At 43.5% G+C, this 22,213-nt stretch overlaps 1 long non-coding RNA gene across 1 annotated transcript; it reads left to right on the forward strand.

Annotated features, from left to right (window-relative positions):
* The first annotated feature begins 1,372 nt into the window (after positions 1-1,372).
* On the forward strand, positions 1,373-2,030 carry LOC143416559 (uncharacterized). The gene is made up of 3 exons (XR_013096951.1): positions 1,373-1,447; positions 1,589-1,626; positions 1,727-2,030. It is a non-coding gene; the product is annotated as an uncharacterized LOC143416559 (long non-coding RNA).
* The last annotated feature ends 20,183 nt before the right edge of the window (positions 2,031-22,213 follow it).

Here is a 22,213-nt window from a genome sequence, read left to right on the forward strand (position 1 = left end):
CAGAGACAAGAGTAACAAACTGCAACACAGGGACATGGCTGGCTGGGGACACACAGGAGACGCTACACAGGAAACTAAAGAAGAGGCGTGAATGAAACAAAGAATATTAATAATCAAAAAGTTAAACACTCAGGATGATGAAGGTTACTATTGCTCCAAGACAATAAGAACAGTAACAGACTGGACTAAATTAAATATTACAATATTACAATGTTTACAAAGTATAAGAAAGACCTCTTATATACACGAGTAGCTCAGTTATAAATGTTGAGAATATGACAGAGGTGAAATCTATATGATTGACACTTTGATATAGAATAACTTCAAAATAACACTTTATGACTAAACACATGTATCATGACTCTATGACCTAAATGCATTTAGCTTTGAAAGCAACACAAAACTCCCACCTCTATTACATTTATCACACTGTGGCACCCTTCCTGGTGAACACACCATCTGCGGACATTGCAGGGCAGAAGTCATGTGGACGATGATGAACGTGATAACAGCTTTAGCCCTTGCTTGTTTCTGTAAGTTTGCTCTATTACTCTTTGACATCATTAGTTAATCTAGCACTGCATTTTAACCCATAATAATTTAAACACATTTGCTTATTAGTAACTTTACAGGTTTAGCCTCATGTTCTTTTGAAGTAATTAAACATCTCATTGTTTCCACAGTTTCAGGCTGGATTGCTGTCTCAGGTTCTGAGTTTCAGACCTCAGAGGTGCAGGCAGGTGAAACTGTCACTCTGCAGTGCCCCAGGATTTACACATATGACGTTACGACTTTCTGGTTCAGACTGGTCAACGGAACCACAGCCAACTCTATCGCTTTTAAGCAAGCGTCTAGTTCAAATGTTAACTACAATGCTGCGTTTCAACCTGGAAAATTTGAAATGACAAAAAACATCTCTGCTCTCTTCCTCAAAATCAAACAAGTGGATGTGTCTGACTCTGCGCTGTATTTCTGTGGATTTCTCTCAGAAGGACGTCTAAATTTAAGCGTCGTGCAATTAAAGGTTGGAGGTAAGATTATTGTAAATTCTTTGCCTCCTCATTCTTCGGTTATTACCCTTTTAATTTATATTACATATGCAATGTAATTATTGTCAACACTCTGTAGACAAAGACTATGGTGGTTATATATTAAGATAAATATAGAAATGAGGACTAAAAAAATCAAGGCTTTATTTTTGAATAGCCACCGATGAGCCTCAGGATGACATGGACTGCATCTCTCAACGTAAGTCAACATTTCTTTTATTGTGCAGATGATTAAAAACACATGAATGTAAAATAAATTTCAGCCGTGTCGCTTTTTACCTTTATTTTTGTATTAGAGGCTCACGAAGTAGCAAAGCTGACGAGTGTCACCCTGGGTGTTCTGTCTGCTTTCCTCTTAATGGTCATCACTGGTCTGGTTGTTCAACACGGGAAATCAGGTACTTTTTACTTCAACTCTGTGTTTCTCTTATTTGGTGAAACGTCAATTATATGAAAAAATACAATGTTGCCACAAAGTTTTATCTCTTAATGTCACTGTATTGTTCACTGAATTGATGATCATGTCTTTGAATTATCAGCTAACGAACATGAAAATAAGAATCCAGAACAATTTGAGGTGGGAGCCTTTTTATACAGTATGCTGCAATGTTTGAATATTTTGATGCTTGCAGCTTTGAGCCAGTTCAGTTATTTTATTTCTGTACTTTTAATTACAGAGTCTGGACCCTGCCACCCTGAAGGATCCAGCACTGCAATCAGCAGTAAAAAGACGCAGGAGGCCTGCAGCAGAAACTCATGTTATTTATACTACCAACAGAAAAAACTAATTTCCCTGTTGCTTACTGTTTTTATTTCTATTTCCTGTCTACTTTTGGCTGCATCTTCACCCCATCAGCCCCTATTTGTTTTGTTTGCTGCATAGACTGCCTGCCACTGTATGCAGGAAGCTGCTGTACACTGTCCTTTAACAGATATGATCAGGCACTTTTTTCAGTATGTGATTCTAGATTTTTTGTTGCATTTACCTCAACCTCAAACCAGCAGGAGACAGAGATCCTGCAGCTGAGAGAGAAGTAAAATTCATGTTGCTTAAGCTGCCAGCAGATAGTAAAGTTTAAAAAGAAGCTGTGAAACCTCATCTACTTGTTTTGATTACATACAGTGTTGGGGAGTAACGGAATACATGTACCGCTGTTACGTATTTAAAATACAAAATATGAGTAACTGTATTCCGTTACAGTTACCGTTTAAAAAGGTGGTATTCAGAATACAGTTACTTTGTTGAAATAAATGGATTACATGGCGGTACTTCCCTGTTTCATATTGTGGCGGGTCAGGACTGTTTAGGTTTTGTTTGACAGCTACGTTCTGTTGTTCCAGGCGGCAGCGTTACGGTTGCCATATTTACAGGGCGACACTTTCTCTCTGCGACTGTGTGTTTCCTGGGTGAGAGAGCGCCTTTTTGTTGTTGTTGTTGTTGTGCTAAGCTATGCCGAGCAGTTTGGTTAGCAGCGGTGTGTTTCTGTTGGAAAATAAACGGCTGTGCTTCCTGGCAACTCGGGGTAGCAAGACCAAACGACACCTCTGTCTCCTCCTTGTCTGAGCTTGCCACAGTATGTTTGGCTTGTTTCCTCCGAAACAATAAGTTCCGTAGAAGTAGCCTTTCAACGCCTCTCTCTGTCTCTCGCCTCTCTCACAAGCAATTATTTAATGAAAGTGATTTATTTGAAGAGAAATAAATGGATAAATGGACAAAGTCTGCGCCACAGGAAGATTTCAGCACTAACAACAAATATGACATGACATCATTAATTGTCAAAGGAGCTTGCAAAGAAAAGCGTCTGGACTTCCTTAAGTTACTTGAAGACGTTTCACCTCTCATCCGAGAAGCTTCTTCAGTTCTAAGGTCAAATGGTGGAGAGTCCCAGATATAAACCTAGTGGGAGTATCCCCCCACAGAGGGACAAAAGGACCCCCTGATGATCCTCTAATCGCCTGAGCCAAGGTGTGAAACTGGGTGTGGGTCCCAATCAGCCAGAGTTTCGGGTGTGTTCATTGTGAAACCTGGCCCCACCTTATCATGCAAATTCCTGAGGTCAGATGGCCCAGGATGTGAGTGGGCGTTAAGGCGTCTGGGAAGGGATCTCAAAACTGGATTATAGATGGCAGAGAGTTGGTGTCGTAAACCCCCGCCTCTGTTCAAAGATGGTCGCTCACAGTGGACTTAGATGGCTTCTTTCACTCCTCTTTCAAACCATCTGTCCTCTCTGTCCAAAATGTGAACATTGGCATCCTCGAAAGAGTGTCCTTTATCCTTAAGATGGTGATATGTAAGGCGGTCAATAATTTTGTCCTTTTCAAAGTCTTGAAGGCAAGCTATAACTTTCTTTTTGTAGCTGCTTGTGGGGTCTCGCTTTAAGGCTTCGTAGGTATTGTTGTCACTGAGGAGACTACTCTCCTTACATATCACCGCCTTTACCCAAGGGGTGCCATACCCTGCATTTACGGACTTCCTAAAATCCACAAGGAAGCTGTCCCACTCAGACCCATAGTCAGTAGCATAAACTCAGCCACTTTCAACATTTTGTTTTGTTGTAAAGGGTGACAGGGCTTGGCTTCCTTTTGGTAGTGGACCATTGATCAGGAAGCCAAGCCCTATATATATGCTACAATCTCACTGCACTTAGCCTAATCCTTCATTACCCTGAAGAATTCTGTGGTGTACGGACCTCCTCTCCAAGGAAAGAAAATGCAGAGAAGACTCACCACTCAGCAGGCCTTGGAAATGATCCTGAGGGAAGTCGACCCTTGTGACTCGGATGGAGAAGACCTAGAAGTTCAGCCGGATTCGGACTCAGAGCTGTCTGATCAGTCTTCCGGTTAGTTTCATTTCATGTTATTTCCTATTTCATTTCAAACAAGTAAGTGGATGTAGTTAGTAAGTAAGATATTACAGACATTATTCTGATACAGAGGAGGAGATACTGGAATTATAATTAGTATCTATGCATGCATTTGTGATTTTGTTTGACCTTCCCATTGCTCACAATTTGAATTTGTTCACACTGCAGATGAGGAGACTGCTTCTGCACCTAAAAAGAGAGCTTGTTTGGGGACTGAGACAGCGAAAGATGGCACAGTGTGGCGTGAAGAACAGGTGGGGACCTGTCTCCCTTTCACCCCAATAGAAGCGTACGCTGCAGATGGAGAGCCAACGGCTAAGGCCAGGAGAAGTATCTCGAGTCGCCTTCAGAGCTTCCTGTGTTTCATCACTCTTGACATGCTTCATAGCATTCAAGAATGGACTATTCAACATGCACAGCAAACGGAGCATGTTCATTGGTTCATGGACCTCCCATGGATACCATGGCAGTGCCAGGATTGTGAGTGATTGCTGAAAATGTTGAAATGTACTCACTCACTTTTTATTATTATTTGTAAATATGTGTACAAATGGTTGGTTTTTTGTACTGTTTTTATCAATAAATCTCAGCAACAAAGGACATACACCCATGTGTGTTGATTTCTCCCTAAGATGGCAAACTGAAACACTCCAAGTTGGTGACTTTTGGAGATTTATTTCCCTGGATGATTGAGAATGCATCAAGATGAAACACAAAAGGAAGTGCACAGCTTTTAGCAGCTCCCCCACGCCCTCAATCACACACCCCCACTCCCCTCCCTCCAGAATTCCCAGGTAACAACCTAATATACATATGAATGACTAGCAAATTTAGCTTCCACTTGGCTGAAGCTAAAGCTTAGCTAAAAGCCTACCAGCCATTTGGCTGCTCTCCGGGTTTTATAGGTAGAAAGGTAGAAGCCTGGCTTTGCAGGTGGTATTCATAGGGTTGCACCAAAGAAGAAGAAGAACAATGAGGAGGGGCTCTTAACTGATAATGAATATAACTAAAGGCTTGAAGGTCCTAACAGTCAGGTATAAAGAATACATTTTGTGTAACAATATACAATATGTAATCTATGACTGGGTTACACTGGTCTTATATGCAAAAGCAAAAATAATTAAATCATTGGAGCTATGGTATAAGGTATGTTTCTCTGAAATTAATTCCATCAAGTTTTATATAAAACACAAACATGATTTTAGTTTGAATACATTGACATTAGTAATTGTTTCACAGTTTCTATTATCTTGTATGAGAAAAGAGAAGTTGTCTTTCCTGACATTTGAACAAACAAAGTTTGTAGCAACACTGTTTATCAAAGGCTTTGAGCATTGCAATGAAACCACAAGCAAAAATATCTGAACTGCTTTCACATAAAAGTTTCACATCTCTCTTTCAGCTGTTTAGGTCAACTGCTTTAATGCATTTGAAAAGGGTGACATGCTTTTAGAGGAAAAAACACTGATCCACTAAGAGGCTCTACTCTGAAGGCCAGGCTAGTTTCATTTGACAGAAAGCAGCAAAAACTAAGTTTGGCCTCTTTGAGTCTTTTAAATTGTTCCTCATACTCAATGAGCTTGTAAAGGTTAATCATCATATTTAGAGAGGATTACCGCAAGTACGTGTCAGACTGGGTAAGGCATGTGATGTGAAACAAATTGACTAAGAACCAAAATCAAACTGATTTTCAGATATTTATGGAAAGATTGTTGAAGCCTTTGTAAAGACATCAATACTGCATGAACAGTCTTATCACAAGGATTGTGACAGCTCCTTTATACTCATTGTGTGGATAGAGTGGGTATAAAGGATCTTTCTTTTCCGTGGTTGGGAATTCTTACCATCATGCTGATGCTGGTGGTGGATTTCCACAGGTGCAGACCCACCACACCGACACCAGTGAACATCTGGGGAACTGACAGTGGGATAGTGGACTGATGCTCATTAATTGAATGGTCAGAGCTGACTCTACCTGCTCAGGAAGCTTTTGAAGTGTAGCAGGTGCTCCTGAAGACCTTTTCTGACTCTGTGGTGGCATCAGCCATCTTCTATGGTATCTGCTGAAACAGCAGCTTATCTGCAGCTGAGAGGAAGTGGTTGGATAAGCTCATCAGGAAGGCCAGCTCTGTCATGCCCATTGACTCAGTGCTGGTGGTAGGAGACAGAAGACTGGCAATTAAATCATCAATGTCTGCACTACATGCATGAATCTGTTGGAGACCTGGAGAGCTCCTTAATTGACAGACTTGGACTTTATAATTATCACTGCTCCCAGCAAACATATGACAGGGGGAGAAACAATCAGTCACATTTATCTCTGAAGGAGTAAATACACCCTGTGGGAGTTCAAAGCATATTGGACGCCTCGAAAAATCACGTGTGGGAATGAAATGACTGGAATTTAAGACGATAAGTAAAAATTTGTGTGGTTGATATGAGAATGAACTCACAGCAGTAATTGTTATTATTATTAGGGTTGATTATAAGTAGGTCTACTTGCCATACAGAATATGCACTAAGAATTTATTAGTGAAGTAGTTGTGAGATTCACATAGTGTACGCACAATTTTATTTGGATAAAATTTAGGACTAGAGAAGAAGCTGAAACTCTCAGGAAGAAAGCACCTTGAGTGATTCTTCAAGCCTTTCCAGCGTTTGTGTTTATGTGGATGTTGATATATGTGAAAATGATCACGAATCACAGAAAACACAACACAACTGAAAAACCTCTCAGGTCACACCATCCTAAACAGGTATTGTCTGTGTTTAGCTGCTGATACCTGGTGACAGACTTTCCCCCCGTGTCTCACTTAGTTGGAGCTTGATAAGCTCTTGTTGGGGCACTTTTTCACCCATCACTCTTACTTTAGTTCCAGCGCAGCTGTAGATTGAAAGGGTAAAACACGTTGATCAACCTTGTTGTCTTCCTCAGCATCAGTGTGCAAATCTTTAAAACTCTGAGTAGGTTTTGTGGTTCTGGAATCCTCTTGTAATTGCTGGCATGAATCTTGAGCGGTTCAACTTTGACTTTAACCTCAGTCTGGGTTCACAGAAGTATCTGGAATCGTCTTTGAAGATCTCTTATCACTTTTCTGGTTTGTATGGGAGTGGGGTTTTTTTATGCACATTGTGCCTTAACCTACTGTTTCAAAACTAGTGCTGAGCTTTTCTGGAATTCGCCACTTTGAAAGGGTTTCTTTGCGCAAGGTTTTTGCATCTTATTTGCAAGAAAGGAAATCTGCTGCTTATTTTGAAAACATCTCAGCAAACACCAAGCATGTTTCTTTACATTCACATGGCCTGAGTTCAATGTCAAAGTCCATGTGTAGATGATAAAAAGACTTATCTGGGTGTGGATGTGCTGCCTGTAGCCTTTGAATGCCTGTATTATTACTTGCACAAATCATACAAGAGTTAAAAGATTATTGAAAGGGTAATTACAGAATCTCTTTGTAAACCACTGTTGCTGTTTTTGTTGTAAAATCCCTCCTTTTAATAGATGGTTCTTTCCATGTGTCAGTGTAGCATAATAAGAGCATCATCTCTATCTCATCGTGTCACATTAAGCTGGTTGGTGTTCTTCATGAGCCTTTGGTCAGTTCACTGCTCTTGACTCTTGTGCTGCTGGACTCCTTTTCTTGGCTGTTTGTGCTGTCTGGACTCTGTTGGGGCTCAGAGTCACTGGTCTCCCTGTATGTTTTAGGCTTGGCACACTGGTGTCCACTGCGGTTTGGTCTTTGTTTTTGTTTGGGGCCACCTGGGGTTTCTGGGCTCATCTGGGTTTTTGTTAACACTTTATGTGTTGGTGTTCAAGCTCTAGTGATTTGAGAAGCCTTGATTCGTGTAACAAAACTATGACAGACCCGTCCACATGTTCATGCTTTTCAGAATCTCACACACTTTATTAACACTCAATGTTGCTGTTACAACACGGCTGCAGCTTTCCAGCTGCCAGCAGCGCATCTCGCCTGCAGCTGCATTGCAGATCACACCCCGCCACATACCCCCATCACCCAACTGAGGCCGAGGAAAACATCCAGGTGAACCTACTCCCTCCCCCTGCAAGCGAGAGATTGAATTGGCCCGGACCGTTGGCACCCCTATCTTCTGGCCCAGCAATGGGGAGGTGTCGTTCTTGGTGGCCGCCCGCGCATCCAGCGGTGCCAGTGTCGTAGGTTTGGGACCACCCGCGTATCCAGTGGCAGCGGCTCAGGCCGAGCAGCCCTCTGTGGCACGTGGACCTCCATCTCCTCCCACAGCTCATCCACTGCTCTCAGCTGGAGCAGCCCCTCGCACGCCTCCTCCACCATCCACTGATCCAGTTCTTCATCTACCTCCGGCTAGAGCAGCTCCTCCTCCACCTCCGCTAGGCGTAGACCGTGACGCACCTCCAACTCCAGTGACTGCGTGGCAAGCCCCCGCCAGGCACAAGCCGCTGCCAGGCACAAAAGGAGTGTGGATGGGTGCAGCAGCAGGCTGCAAACTAATCATCTTGTTGTTTCTACTGCTTCAGGCTGTATTTTCTGTCTTGGGTTGTAAGTTTCAGACCACAGTGGAGTGGGTGTGATTGGTTGTCCATGATGGAGAACCGTTTTTTTCAGTTACCTTCTGTCCTTTGTAGGTTGCATTATTTGGTTATTATTTGATGTATTCTTTAAAAAAATACAAGTACTATGGCCCATGAAGCTGTAAATCAAATGGAAGTTAAAACCCAACTTTGTCATATAACAACATGTCTTTTGTTGTCATAAAAGTGTTGACTCAAGGACTCTTTGACTTTTACTATCTTTCATGGTTCCCATGACAGATAGTAAATGTTTCTTAGGTCTCATTTGATATTTTGTTTAGGTTGCTTGTTCTTCCTAGTTTAAACATTTGTTTTTCTAGTTCTTAGTTTCTTCTTCATTTAATCTGTTCCCTTTTGTGCTCTGGTTGTTTTGGTGTCGTCTGTGTTCTCCCCTGCCCGTCATGTCTATCACCCATGCCTGTTTCTCCCCAAGTGTCAAGCCTGTGCGTCTTGGTCTGCGTGGTTCCTGTTTTATTTTGACAAGCTCTCATCCTGTGTTCAGTTTTGCTTCCTACTGTCCTGTTAGTTTGATTATTTCCAGCTGTCTTCCCTGTTTTCCTCTGCTTATTGTCGTGTCATTCCTGCTGCAGTGTGTTTCCTTGTTCCCCTTGTTTCCATCGCTTATCCTAGTTTCTAGCTTTTTGTTTCCAGTTCTTAGTTTCTAGTTTTAGAGTTTTGTGTTTAGCTATGGTTTATAACTTTACAGCAATAAAACTCCCTTCTTTTGGGTCTACCCTTTGCCTGCCACACAGCCAACCCTGACACTATCAGCATTTTAACAACAACCAGCTTTTTTTTTATGATTAATATTTTATTGTACTTTTTAGAACACTACAGTCCACTGCGGAGACAGATTACATCGCATAAAAAAAACATCAGCATAGCAGCAGAACAGTAGAGAATACCAAACCAAAATGAGGGGGGGGGGGGCAAACAAAGCAAGAGATAAACAAAAGCATGGAAAGAAAAACAAAAACAACAACAAACAAAAAAGGAAAAAAGAAAAAAAAGAAACAAAAACAGCCAGCCTTTGACTATGTGGGTCTTACTGCATGCCACACTCTGACATCCCTGAGAGTGCTTCATCAGAATTCCAATGACTATCCCACTCTAGGGTCTAGTCTGTTCGTTTTATTCTGGACAGATATGGATCCCACTTCAGATGGAAACTCTCCACTTTATTCAGGAGCCTGTATGAGAGTTGTTCTAGTGCAGCGAGTCTCCCTAGTTGAATATGCCATACAGAGACAGGTGGGGTGGAGGGGGCCTTCCACTGGGAGATAATGAGTTTACGCCCCAGCATCAATGCAGTCTGTACCCACTCAGCAGCCTTAGGTGGAGCATAGTTAAGGAGTGATGGGTCTCCCAACACAAATAGTCTTGGTGAAAAAGGAATATCCCATCGTATGGTTGATTTGATAAAGTCATGTATCTCAGTCCAAAAGATTTGGGTTTTAGGACAGCTCCAAATCATATGGGTCAATGTGCCTACCCCAGTCTGACATCTCCAGCATTCAGGGGACTGAATGAGGTTCGCCCTATACAGTCTGTGTGGCGACCAGTAAATTCGGTGTAGTAATTTGAATTGGATTAGTCTCGTTCTAAGTTCCCTGGACACCTTTTTACTATTCTGCAACATTGCAGTCCATTCCTGATCTGTAAAAGCCACACCAAGGTCAGATTCCCAAGCTAACCGGAGGGCAGGTAGTCCTTTACTCGTGCCCGTAACAAGCATTGAGTAATATTTAGAGACTTCACGACCCCCCCCCCCCAAAAGATTTTTTTGATGTAGCTGAGATATTCAATATTTGGAGGTGGTGTGGAGGAGGAACCAAAGGTTTTGAGCAATAAGTGCCGGAGCTGCAAGTACCTCCAAAACTGACTTTGTGGCAACTGAAACTGTGCTTTAAGGTCGTTGAAGGACTTGAGAATCCTCCCCTGATACAGGTCTCCGAGAACAAGTATCCCTCTCTGGACCCACAGTCTCCAGAAAAACGGCGATTTATTAATGCAGAGTTTGGGATTGAGCCATATGGAAGCCTCAGTGTGAAGGTGGGAGTTAAAATTTAGTAGCAAGGCCACCTTCTTCCAGACCGTCTGCAGGAAAGAAAGAATGGGGTGGGTTTGTATATCTGGTGGGAGCTTGGTGGTTAAAATGTGCATCGGAGGGAGTGGTGAGCACAAAGTACTCTCCAGACTAAGCCACGGGGGGGGGGCTCGTTCTGGAGGGAGAGCCCAGTGAACCATGTGTCTCAGACTGAAAGCATAATGGTAAAATAGTAGATTTGGGACCCCAGGCCACCCGACTCCACTGGTTGCTGTAGCTTTTTAAGCTTTATTCTAGGGCGTCTGTTATTCCATATGAATTGGTTGCATAATCTGTCAAATTGATGGAAATATTTTGATGGGATTTTTAGCGGGAGTGTTTGTAGTAGGTAATTAAATTTTGGAGCACAATTCATTTTGATGATGTTAACTTTACCCCAAAGGGTGAGGAACAAAGGGGACCATCTAATTATGTCGGTTCTGAACTTGTCCAATAGAGGTTCAAAATTAGCCTGGACTATGTTGTGTAACAAACGGGGGAATGTAATGCCCAAGTATTTAATACCAGTCTGAGGCCAGCTGAAATCCCCTGGCTGGAACAGGGTTTTGGGGCAGAAGGCTGTCAGAGGGAGCACTTCAGACTTTGACCAATTTACTCTATATCCTGATATATTAGAGAACTGGTTAATAATTCTCAAGAGAGCAGGTAGAGATCGTTCTGGCTGTGATATTAGGACCAGGGCATCATCAGCATAGAGCATCAATTTGTGGTTATTATTGTGGACCTGGATACCTGGATAATCAGGGTCTCTACGTATTGTCGCTGCCAGAGGCTCTAAAGCTAAAGCAAAAAGCAGAGGACTCAGTGGGCAGCCCTGTCTTGTACCCCTGTGGAGGTCGAAGGACTGTGATATAATACGGTTCGTTAGTATTGATGCTCTCGGATTGTTGTAGAGAAGTTTGACCCACCTTATGAATTTTGGGCCAAAGCCAAATGCTTCCATTACACAAAATAGAAAACGCCACTCCACCCTGTCGAATGCTTTCTCTGCATCTAGGGAGAGGGCTATAGCTGGAGAAAAGTCCCCCGTAGGGGATTTATTCTGGGTTGCCCACATAATATCAATTAGGTGTCTAATATTATCGGCAGAGCAGCGAGTCCGAATAAAGCCAACTTGGTCGGGGTGTATTAAGTAAGTCATGACCTTATCTAATCTGGTTGCTAGTAACTTGTCTAAAATTTTGCAATCACAATTGATCAAGCTTATTGGCCTGTAACTCTTACAGTCAAGCGGGTCTTTGTTTTTCTTTAAGACAAGGGAAATAAGTGCCTCTGACAGTGTTGGTGGCAGGCTGCCCTTATCCAGGGCTTCCTCAAACATTTGCAGGAGTAAAGGGGAGAGCTCCTCTGCAAAGTTCCTGTAAAACTCTGCTGTAAACCCATCCAACCCAGGGGCCTTGTCAATTGGGAGATTTTTGATTACCCTTAAGATCTCTTCCTTTGAAATTGGGGCGTCCAGGGAGTCCACCTGTGTCCTAGAGAGAGTTGGGAGGTTGAGGGGGGAGAGAAAACTGTTAATTTCCTGAGAGTTTGCTTGTATTTCTGAGGAGTAGAGTTGCATATAGAAATCTCTGAAGGCTTCATTCACTTCAGAGGGTTTTGACACCATAGTGCCATCCTGTGCTCTAATTGCTGCTATGATAGTCTGAGCTTCTTTTTGTTTAATATATCTTGCAAGCAGTTTGCCAGGTTTATCTCCATCTTCGAAGTATTTCTGCCTAGCCCGAAATAGAGAAAACTCCATTTTCTGAGTCAAAATTGAGTTAAACTCATATTTAAGTCTAGTTAGGTGGGTCAGATTTGCCGAGCTCATGTCTGCCTTAAAAGCGGCTTCAGCTATGGCAATCTTCCTCTCCAGGTCTATCTGCTTGGACAGAGCAGTTCTTTTCCTATATGAGGCATGCTGGATGATGAACCCTCTAATAAAAGCTTTCAAAGCTTCCCATGCTACACCCGCACTGGGAGCTGTAGAGAGGTTGATTTCTATATAAGAATTGATCTGCTCTCTCAAGGAGTGGAAAAAGTTGGGATCATGTAAAAGGCTTGAGTTTAGCCTCCATCTGGGAGACTTGGGGGGGTACCAAATGAGCTCAGATGTAGGAGCACCGGGGCGTGGTCAGAAACGTGTATACTACCAATAGAGCAGGACATTGCTGAGGGCATGATAGAATTTGACACAAGAAAATAATCTATTCTTGACAGAGTGTTGTGGGGGGCAGAATAAAAGGTGTAATCTCTTGCGGATGGGTTGAATACTCTCCATACGTCCACCAAACCCAAGGTCCTACACATTTTTATAGCGACCGAAGCTGATCTAGAGTGTCGCTGTGAGGGAGTGCTTCGATCCAGTATATCATCCATGGCTAAGTTGAAGTCCCCTGCTATCAGGATTGGATGACCTAAACGCATTTAGCTTTGAAAACAACACAAAACTCCTCCCTCTATCACATTTATCACACTGAGAGCACCCTTCCTGGTGAACACACCATCTGCGGACATTGCAGGGCAGCAGTCATGTGCACGATGATGAACGTGATACAAGCTTTAGCTCTTTCTTGTTTCTGTAAGTTTGCTCTATTACTCCTTGACATCATTAGCTAATCTTTTATTGCATTTTTAACCTGTAATAATTTAAACACATTTGCTTATTAGTAACTTTTCACTCACAGGTGTAGCACCATGTAGAGCAATTAAACATCTCATTGTTTCCACAGTTTCAGGCTGGATTGCTGCCTCAGGTTCTGAGTTTCAGACCTCAGAGGTGCAGGCAGGTGAAACTGTCACTCTGCAGTGCCCCAGGATTTACACATATGACGTTACGACTTTCTGGTTCAGACTGGTCAACGGAACCACAGCCAACTCTATCGCTTTTAAGCAAGCGTCTAGTTCAAATGTTAACTACAATGCTGCGTTTCAACCTGGAAAATTTGAAATGACACAAAACATCTCTGCTCTCTTCCTCAAAATCAAACAAGTGGATGTGTCTGACTCTGCGCTGTATTTCTGTGGATATTTCTCAGAAGGACGTCTAAATTTAAGCGTCATGCAATTAAAGGTTGGAGGTAAGATTATTGTAAAGTCTTTGCCTCCTCATTCTTCGGTTATTACTCTTTTAATTTATATTACATATGCAATGTAATTATTGTCAACACGCTGTATACAAAGACTATGGTGGTTATAGATTAAGATAAATATAGAAATGAGGACTAAAAAAATCAAGGCTTTATTTTTCAATAGGCACCGATGAGCCTCAGGATGACATGGACTGCATCTCTAAACGTAAGTCAACATTTCTTTTATTGTGCAGATGATTAAAAACACATGAATGTGAAATAAATTTCAGCCGTGTCGCTTTTTACCTTTATTTTTGTATTAGAGGCTCACGAAGTAGCAAAGCTGACGAGTGTCACCCTGGGTGTTCTGTCTGTTTTCCTCTTAATGGTCATCACTGTTCTGGTTGTTCAACACGGGAAATCAGGTACTTTTTACTTCAACTCTGTGTTTCTCTTATTTGGTGAAATGTCAACTATATGAAAAAATACAATGTTGCCACAAAGTCTTAGCTTTTAATGTCACTGTATTGTTCACTGAATTGATGATCATGTCTTTGAATTATCAGCTAACGAACATGAAAATAAGAATCCAGAACAATTTGAGGTGGGAGCCTTTTTATACAGTATGCTGCAATGTTTGAATATTTTGATGCTTGCAGCTTTGAGCCAGTTCAGTTATTTTATTTCTGTACTTTTAATTACAGAGTCTGGACCCTGCCACCCTGAAGGATCCAGCACTGCAATCAGCAGTACAAAGACGCAGGAGGCCTGCAGCAGAAACTCATGTTATTTATACTACCAACAGAAAAAACTAATTTCCCTGCTGCTTCCTGTTTTTATTTCTATTTCCTGTCTACTTTTGGCTGCATCTTCACCCCATCAGCCCCTATTTGTTTTGTTTGCTGCATAGACTGCCTGCCACTGTATGCAGGAAGCTGCTGTACACTGTCCTTTAACAGATATGATCAGGCACTTTTTTCAGTATGTGATTCTAGATTTTTTGTTGCATTTACCTCAACCTCAAACCAGCAGGAGACAGAGAGCCTGCAGCTGAGAGAGAAGTAAAATTCATGTTGCTTAAGCTGCCAGCAGATAGTAAAGTTTAAAAAGAAGCTGTGAAACCTCATCTACTTGTTTTGATTACATACAGTGTTGGGGAGTAACGGAATACATGTACCGCTGTTACGTATTTAAAATACAAAATATGAGTAACTGTATTCCGTTACAGTTACCGTTTAAAAAGGTGGTATTCAGAATACAGTTACTTTGTTGAAATAAATGGATTACATGGCGGTACTTCCCTGTTTCATATTGTGGCGGGTCAGGACTGTTTAGGTTTTGTTTGACAGCTACGTTCTGTTGTTCTAGGCGGCAGCGTTACGGTTGCCATGGTTACAGGGTGACGCTCTCTTCCTGCGACTGTGTGTTTCCTGGGTGAGAGAGCGCCTTTTTGTTGTTGTTGTTGTGCTAAGCTATGCCGAGCAGTTTGGTAACAGCGGTGTGTTTCTGTTGGAAAATAAACGGCTGTGCTTCCTGGCAACTCAGGGTAGCAAGACCAAACGACACCTCTGTCTCCTCCTTGTCTGAGCTTGCCACAGTATGTTTGGCTTGTTTCCTCCGAAACAATAAGTTCTGTTGGAGCAGCCTTTCAATGCCTCTCTCTGTCTCTCGCCTCACAAGCAAAGTTGACCCAGACAACAAAGTAAAGCTATTTTTCGGCTACGAACCCGACGTATTAGCCAGAGGTCCCTTTACTACGGTTCGGAGCTGCAGACCTTCAGTCATAGCAATAAATCACACAGCAATAGTACATTCATGTAGTTGTAAAAAGCATGATAATATATTAAGTAATCCAAAGTATTCAGAATACGTTACTCTCATTGAGTAACGTAACGGAATACGTTACAAAATACATTTTGGGGCATGTATTCTGTAATCTGTAGTGGAATACATTTTAAAAGTAACCTTCCCAACACTGATTACATAATGTCAGACTTTGCGGATTTTTAGAAAAATAATTACAATTATTTAATGAAAGTGATTAAAACTGCAGCCATGCACCCTTTGAAGACAGATAAATGGATAAATGGACAAAGTCTGCACCACAGGGAGATTTCCGCACTAACAACAAATATGACATGACATCATTAATTCAAATACTAAGAGAAACATTATTTACAAAACTCTCTTCTTGCAGGTGTAACCAGTGTGTTTCTGTGTTGTGTCTGACAAAGAAGGGTAAAAAAAAGAAAGACCTCCAAGTATTTACTTGGAGGTCTTTCTTTTTATTATTATTATTTAACTTGCTCGCTCCAGCTCCTCTCCCACAGGGGAATTGTAAGGGGAGGGGCCCAAGGGGGACACTGTATTCATAGGGTTGCACCAAAGAAGAAGAACAATGAGGAGGGGCTCTAACTGATAATGAATATAACTAAAGGCTTGAAGGTCCTAACAGTCAGGTATAAAGAACAGCTACTGTGTAATTATAACAATATGTAATCTATGACTGGGTTACACTGGTCTTATATGCAAAAACAAAAATAATTAAATCATTGGAGCTATGGTGTAAGGTATGTTTCTCTTAAATTAATTCCATCAAATTTTATATAAAACACAAAAGTGATTTTAGTTTGAATACACTGACATTTCTATTATCTTGTATGAGAAAAGAGAAGTTGTCTTTCCTGACATTTGAACAAACAAAGTTTGTAGCAACACTGTTTATCAAAGGCTTTGAGCATTGCAATGAAACCACACGCAAAAATAGCTGAACTGCTTTCACATAAAAGTTTCACATCTCTCTTTCAGCTGTTTAGGTCAACTGCTTTAATGCATTTGAAAAGGGTGACATGCTTTTAGAGGAAAAAACACTGATCCACTAACAGGCTCTACTCTGAAGGCCAGGCTAGTTTCATTTGACAGAAAGCAGCAAAAACTAAGTTTGGCCTCTTTGAGTCTTTTAAATTGTTCCTCATACTCAATGAGCTTGTAAAGGTTAATCATCATATTTAGAGAGGATTACCGCAAGTACGTGTCAGACTGGGTAAGGCATGTGATGTGAAACAAATTGACTGAGAACTAAAATCAAACTGATTTTCAGATATTTATGGAAAGATTGTTGAAGCCTTTGTAAAGACATCAATACTGCATGAACAGTCTTATCACAAGGATTGTGACAGCTCCTTTATACTCATTGTGTGGATAGAGTGGGTATAAAGGATCTTTCTTTTCCGTGGTTGGGAATTCTTACCATCATGCTGATGCTGGTGGTGGATTTCCACAGGTGCAGACCCACCACACCGACACCAGTGAACATCTGGGGAACTGACAGTGGGATAGTGGACTGATGCTCATTAATTGAATGGTCAGAGCTGACTCTACCTGCTCAGGAAGCTTTTGAAGTGTAGCAGGTGCTCCTGAAGACCTTTTCTGACTCTGTGGTGGCATCAGCCATCTTCTATGGTATCTGTTGAAACAGCAGCTTTTTTTTTTTTTTTTTTTTTTTTTGTGTCCCGTTTGGATCTTTAGCCATCAGAATTGTTGTTTTAAGGCCAAGAAAGATGCCAAGCGGATTTATTTTACCAAGTGGATCATCATGGCCTTGCCATATTGGTCCATTTGATTGACCTTTATTATAATTATGAATTTATTTTATTTTCAGTTGCTACAAACGGGAAAGAGATGACTGGGGGATAGGACAGGGAGAAAGAATGAAAGAAAGAGAGGGAGAGAAAGAAAACCAAAGGGGAGAAGAGACGGTGAGAAGGGGGGGAAGAAAAAAAAACAAAAAAAAAAAACAAGCAAAACAAAAAAAACCCACCTGGATCACCTGTATGGAGAAAAAAAAACAGAAGAGAAAGCAAACAACAAAGAGCAACATAATAAAAAAAAACAAACAGCACCATCACAATAAACTAGCTAGCAGTAGATATCAGTAGATACTAAATAATAAACGATATTGTGCAGCACGCAAGATAGACAGCGCACAATGTGCTTTGAGGCAGCAGCCAAGAAAGCTGTAGTCCGCGTCTGTGAACACCCATGTGTACACCTGTGTGCATACCTGTGTGGATCAGCATGCTTGCATTCCAAAGGTTTCTCCATGTAACGATCTGCTAGGGAGTGTGGGGAGCCACAGCCCCGTCCTCCAGGGTATGAAGCAGGTATGGAGGAGATCAAAACTCCAGACATCCAGAGGCCCCCAGAACACAAGAGACCAAGGAAGACTAACAGAGGGGCAGCTGCGCCACTGTCCCCAGTAAGAGCTGAGGAGAGTCCCAGGTGAGGGCTCACTCAGCAGCCGCGGAGCAGAAGCCAGGGGGGAGTTGCAGTGACGTGCCCGTGAGCTCCGCCAGCAGCCAGCCGTGCCTGAGTGACCGAGCCCCAGGCCGAGAGGCCGGGGGCACCCCACCTCCGAAGTGGCCCGAGCGAGCCCCAGGTTCCAGGCCCCGATAAGCGGCCGCCAAGGAGTGAGCCGGTGTGTACCCGGACGCCCACCCCCAGACACAAAGAACCACCAACACACCGACACCTGAGGGAGTCCGCCACTGGCAGGGGAAGTGGTGGTGGGTGGAGATAGGCCTCCAAACCTTGGAGGGCCTGAGATGTCCCCAGAGAGGTGGCGTCTGATACCCAACCTGACATATAGACACAGACATACAGGCACACACAGATAAACATCCATTCCCACCCTCATGCTCTCATATGCACTTACTCCACACTCAACCAACGTGGAGACAGACATAAAGAGATGCTGTACACACGATCACACTCCCCAAGCGTACTCTACGAACCGGGTCTAGGTACCCTTGCCCCTGGAGGGGGAACTGCACCCAGACCCAGGTGGTGTTTCCCTTTTCCCTGCGGTGGGGAGAGGCAGACCGCCCCGACTCCGCAGCAGCAGGGAGGCCCCACACTCCAGACTGCAGTCGGACGGCCAACTCCTCCTAGCCCCCCCACTCCAGCAGGCCGCAGAGAACGGGGGTGAGAGAAGACTCCAAACCTCCCTCCACCTGCTCATTGTAGTGTTGATGCATGTGTGTTCTAAGGTGCAATTAAAACCCAGGAGGGCATGGAGCTACCTGCCAGAGAGCAGCAGGTAAGCGCATGGTTCCTCCTGCTAGCCCTCAATGTCTACGTGTATTCAAAATTGAGAGGTGGGCAACGACGCCAGGGGTGAGGTATACAACCTGATGGTAATTTGGACTCCGTGTATCGTGCCCACCCCCAAGATCCTATATGTATGTGTAATGAGAGTGTGAGTAATGTGAATGTCTAAGTTGTGGGATAAAATTGAGGCAGAGGCAGCCAGAAGGGGACAGAGGGGGGGTAGCCTCCTCTGCACCCTGGTGACATACCCCTACTCCAAAGCCCTGCATGTGTGGGTGGTTGTGGTGGAGCGGGAAGAGGGAGGCAGCTGGAGATGGGGAGTGAAGGAAGGGAGGGGCAGGTGACCCCTCCCTGGGGCCAGCTCCCCCGCTGACCCCAGTAGGCACTCCCATACTCCGCGACCCGCCAGGGAAAGGGGGCCCAGGCCCATCCAGACCGGGGCCCAGCGCAGCAGCTCCCCCCGGCCCCACAGAGCCCGGGACAGTCCACCCAACCCCACCACAGAGAAAACTGCACCCACCCCACCATCCACTCTTCTTCCAGACTACATGAGACAATAGACGCCCAGACTGAGATCTTCCTCCACCTCTCCTGTATCTCCCCCTCCTGCAGAGAGTTCCTGTTGAAACAGCAGCTTATCTGCAGCTGAAAGGAAGTGGTTGGATAAGCTCATCAGGAAGGCCAGCTCTGTCATGCCCATTGACTCAGTGCTGGTGGTAGGAGACAGAAGACTGGCAATTAAATCATCAATGTCTGCACTACATGCATGAATCTGTTGGAGACCTGGAGAGCTCCTTCATTGACAGACTTGGACTTTATAATTATCACTGCTCCCAGCAAACACATGACAGGGGGAGAAACAATCAGTCACATTTATCTCTGAAGGAGTAAATACACCCTGTGGGAGTTCAAAGCATATTGGATGCCTCGCAAAATCACTTGTGGGAATGAAATGACCACAGAGAACTGGAATTTAGTGTGGTTGATATGACAAATGAACTCACAGCAGTAATTGTTATTGTTATTAGGGTTGATTATAAGTAGGTCTACTTGCCATACAGAGAATTCACTAAGAATTTATTAGTGAAGTAGTTGTGAGATTCAAATAGTGTACGCACAATTTTATTTGGATAAAATTTAAGACTAGAGAAGAAGCTGAAACTCTCAGGAAGAAAGCACCTTGAGTGATTCTTCAAGCCTTTCCAGCGTTTGTGTTTATGTGGATGTTGATATATGTGAAAATGATCACGAATCACAGAAAACACAACACAATTGAAAAACCTCTCAGGTCACACCATCCTAAACAGGTATTGTCTGTGTTTAGCTGCTGATACCTGGTGACAGACTTTCCCCCCGTGTGTCACATAGTTGGAGCTTGATAAGCTCTTGTTGGGGCACTTTTTCACCCATCACTCTGACTTTAGTTCCAGCGCAGCTGTAGATTGAAAGGGCAAAACACGTTGATCAACCTTGTTGTCTTCCTCAGCATCAGTGTGCAAATCTTTAAAACTCTGAGTAGGTTTTGTGGTTCTGGAATCCTCTTGTAATTGCTGGCATGAATCTTGAGCGGTTCAACTTTGACTTTAACCTCAGTCTGGGTTCACAGAAGTATCTGGAATCGTCTTTGAAGATCTCTTATCACTTTTCTGGTTTGTATGGGTGTGGGGTTTTTTATGCACATTGTGCCTTAACCTACTGTTTCAAAACTAGTGCTGAGCTTATCTGGAATTCGCCACTTTGAAAGGGTTTCTTTGAGCAAGGTTTTTGCTTCTGCACCTGCATCTTATTTGCAAGAAAGGAAATCTGCTGCTTATTTTGAAAACATCTCAGCAAACACCAAGCATGTTTCTTTACATTCACATGGCCTGAGTTCAATGTCAAAGTCCATGTGTAGATGATAAAAAGACTTATCTGGGTGTGGATGTGCTGCCTGTAGCCTTTGAATGCCTGTATTATTACTTGCACAAATCATACAAGAGTTAAAAGATTATTGAAAGGGTAATTACAGAATCTCTTTGTAAACCACTGTTGCTGTATTTGTTGTAAAATCCCTCCTTTTAATAGATGGTTCTTTCCATGTGTCAGTGTAGCATGATAAGAGCATCATCTCTATCTCATCGTGTCACATTAAGCTGGCTGGTGTTCTTCGTGAGCCTTTGGTCAGTTCACTGCTCTTGACTCTTGTACTGCTGGACTCCTTTTCTTGGCTGTTTGTGCTGTCTGGATTCTGTTGGTTCTCAGCAGGGGCCTTGGGCACTGGTCTTCCTGTATGTTTCAGGCTTGGCGTACTGATGGCATGCACTGCGATTTGGTCTTTGTTTTTGTTGGGGCCACCTGGGGTTTCTGGGCTCATCTGGGTTTTTGTTAACACTTTATGTGTTGGTGTTCAAGCTCTAGTGATTTGAGAAGCCTTGATTCGTGTAACAAAACTATGACAGACCCGTCCACATGTTCATGCTTTTCAGAATCTCACACACTTTATTAACACTCAATGTTGCTGTTACAACATGGCTGCAGCTTTCCAGCTGCCAGCAGCGCATCTCGCCTGCAGCTGCATTGCAGACCACGCCCCGCCACATACCCCCATCACCCGACTGAGGCCGAGGAAAACATCCAGGTGAACCTACTCCCTCCCCCTACAAGCGAGAGATTGAATTGGCCTGGACCGTTGGCGCCCCCAGCTTCTGGCCCAGCAATGGGGAGGTGTCGTTCTTGGTGGCCGCCCGCGCATCCAGCGGTGCCAGTGTCGTAGGTTTGGGACCACCCGCGTATCCAGTGGCAGCGGCGGCGCAGCAGCCGTTGAAGTGCACTGAGGCTTCCAGGTGGTTCGGCCGGTGTCATGCTGCATCTCCCCAATCTCGGACTGCGCAGGTCCTCCAGACTAATTGACCTCAGGCTCAGGCCGAGCAGCCCTCTGTGGCACGTGGACCTCCATCTCCTCACACAGCTCATCCACCACTCTCAGCTGGAGCAGCCCCTCGCACGCCTCCTCCACCATCCAGTTCTTCATCTACCTCCGGCTGGAGCAGCTCCTCCTCCACCTCCGGCAGGCGTAGACCCTGACGCACCTCCACCTCCAGTGACTGCGTGGCAGGCCCCCGACAGGCACAAGCTGCTGCCAGGCACAAAAGGAGTGCGGATGGGTGCAGCAGCAGGCTGCAAACTAATCATCTTGTTGTTTCAGACCACAGTGGAGTGGGTGTGATTGGTTGTCCATGATGGAGAACCGTTTTTTCAGTTACCTTCTGTCCTTTATAGGTTGCATTATTTGATTATTATTTGATGTATTCTTTAAAAAAATACAAGTACTATGGCCCATGAAGCTGTAAATCAAATGGAAGTTAAAACCCAACTTTGTCATATAACAACAGGTTGCTTGTTCTTCCTAGTTTAAACATTTGTTTTTCTAGTTCTTAGTTTCTTCTTCATTTAATCTGTTCCCTTTTGTGCTCTGGTTGTTT

The sequence above is a fragment of the Maylandia zebra genome, linkage group LG3, assembly GCF_041146795.1.
Source record: "Maylandia zebra isolate NMK-2024a linkage group LG3, Mzebra_GT3a, whole genome shotgun sequence".
NCBI classification, from domain to species: Eukaryota; Metazoa; Chordata; class Actinopteri; order Cichliformes; family Cichlidae; genus Maylandia; species Maylandia zebra.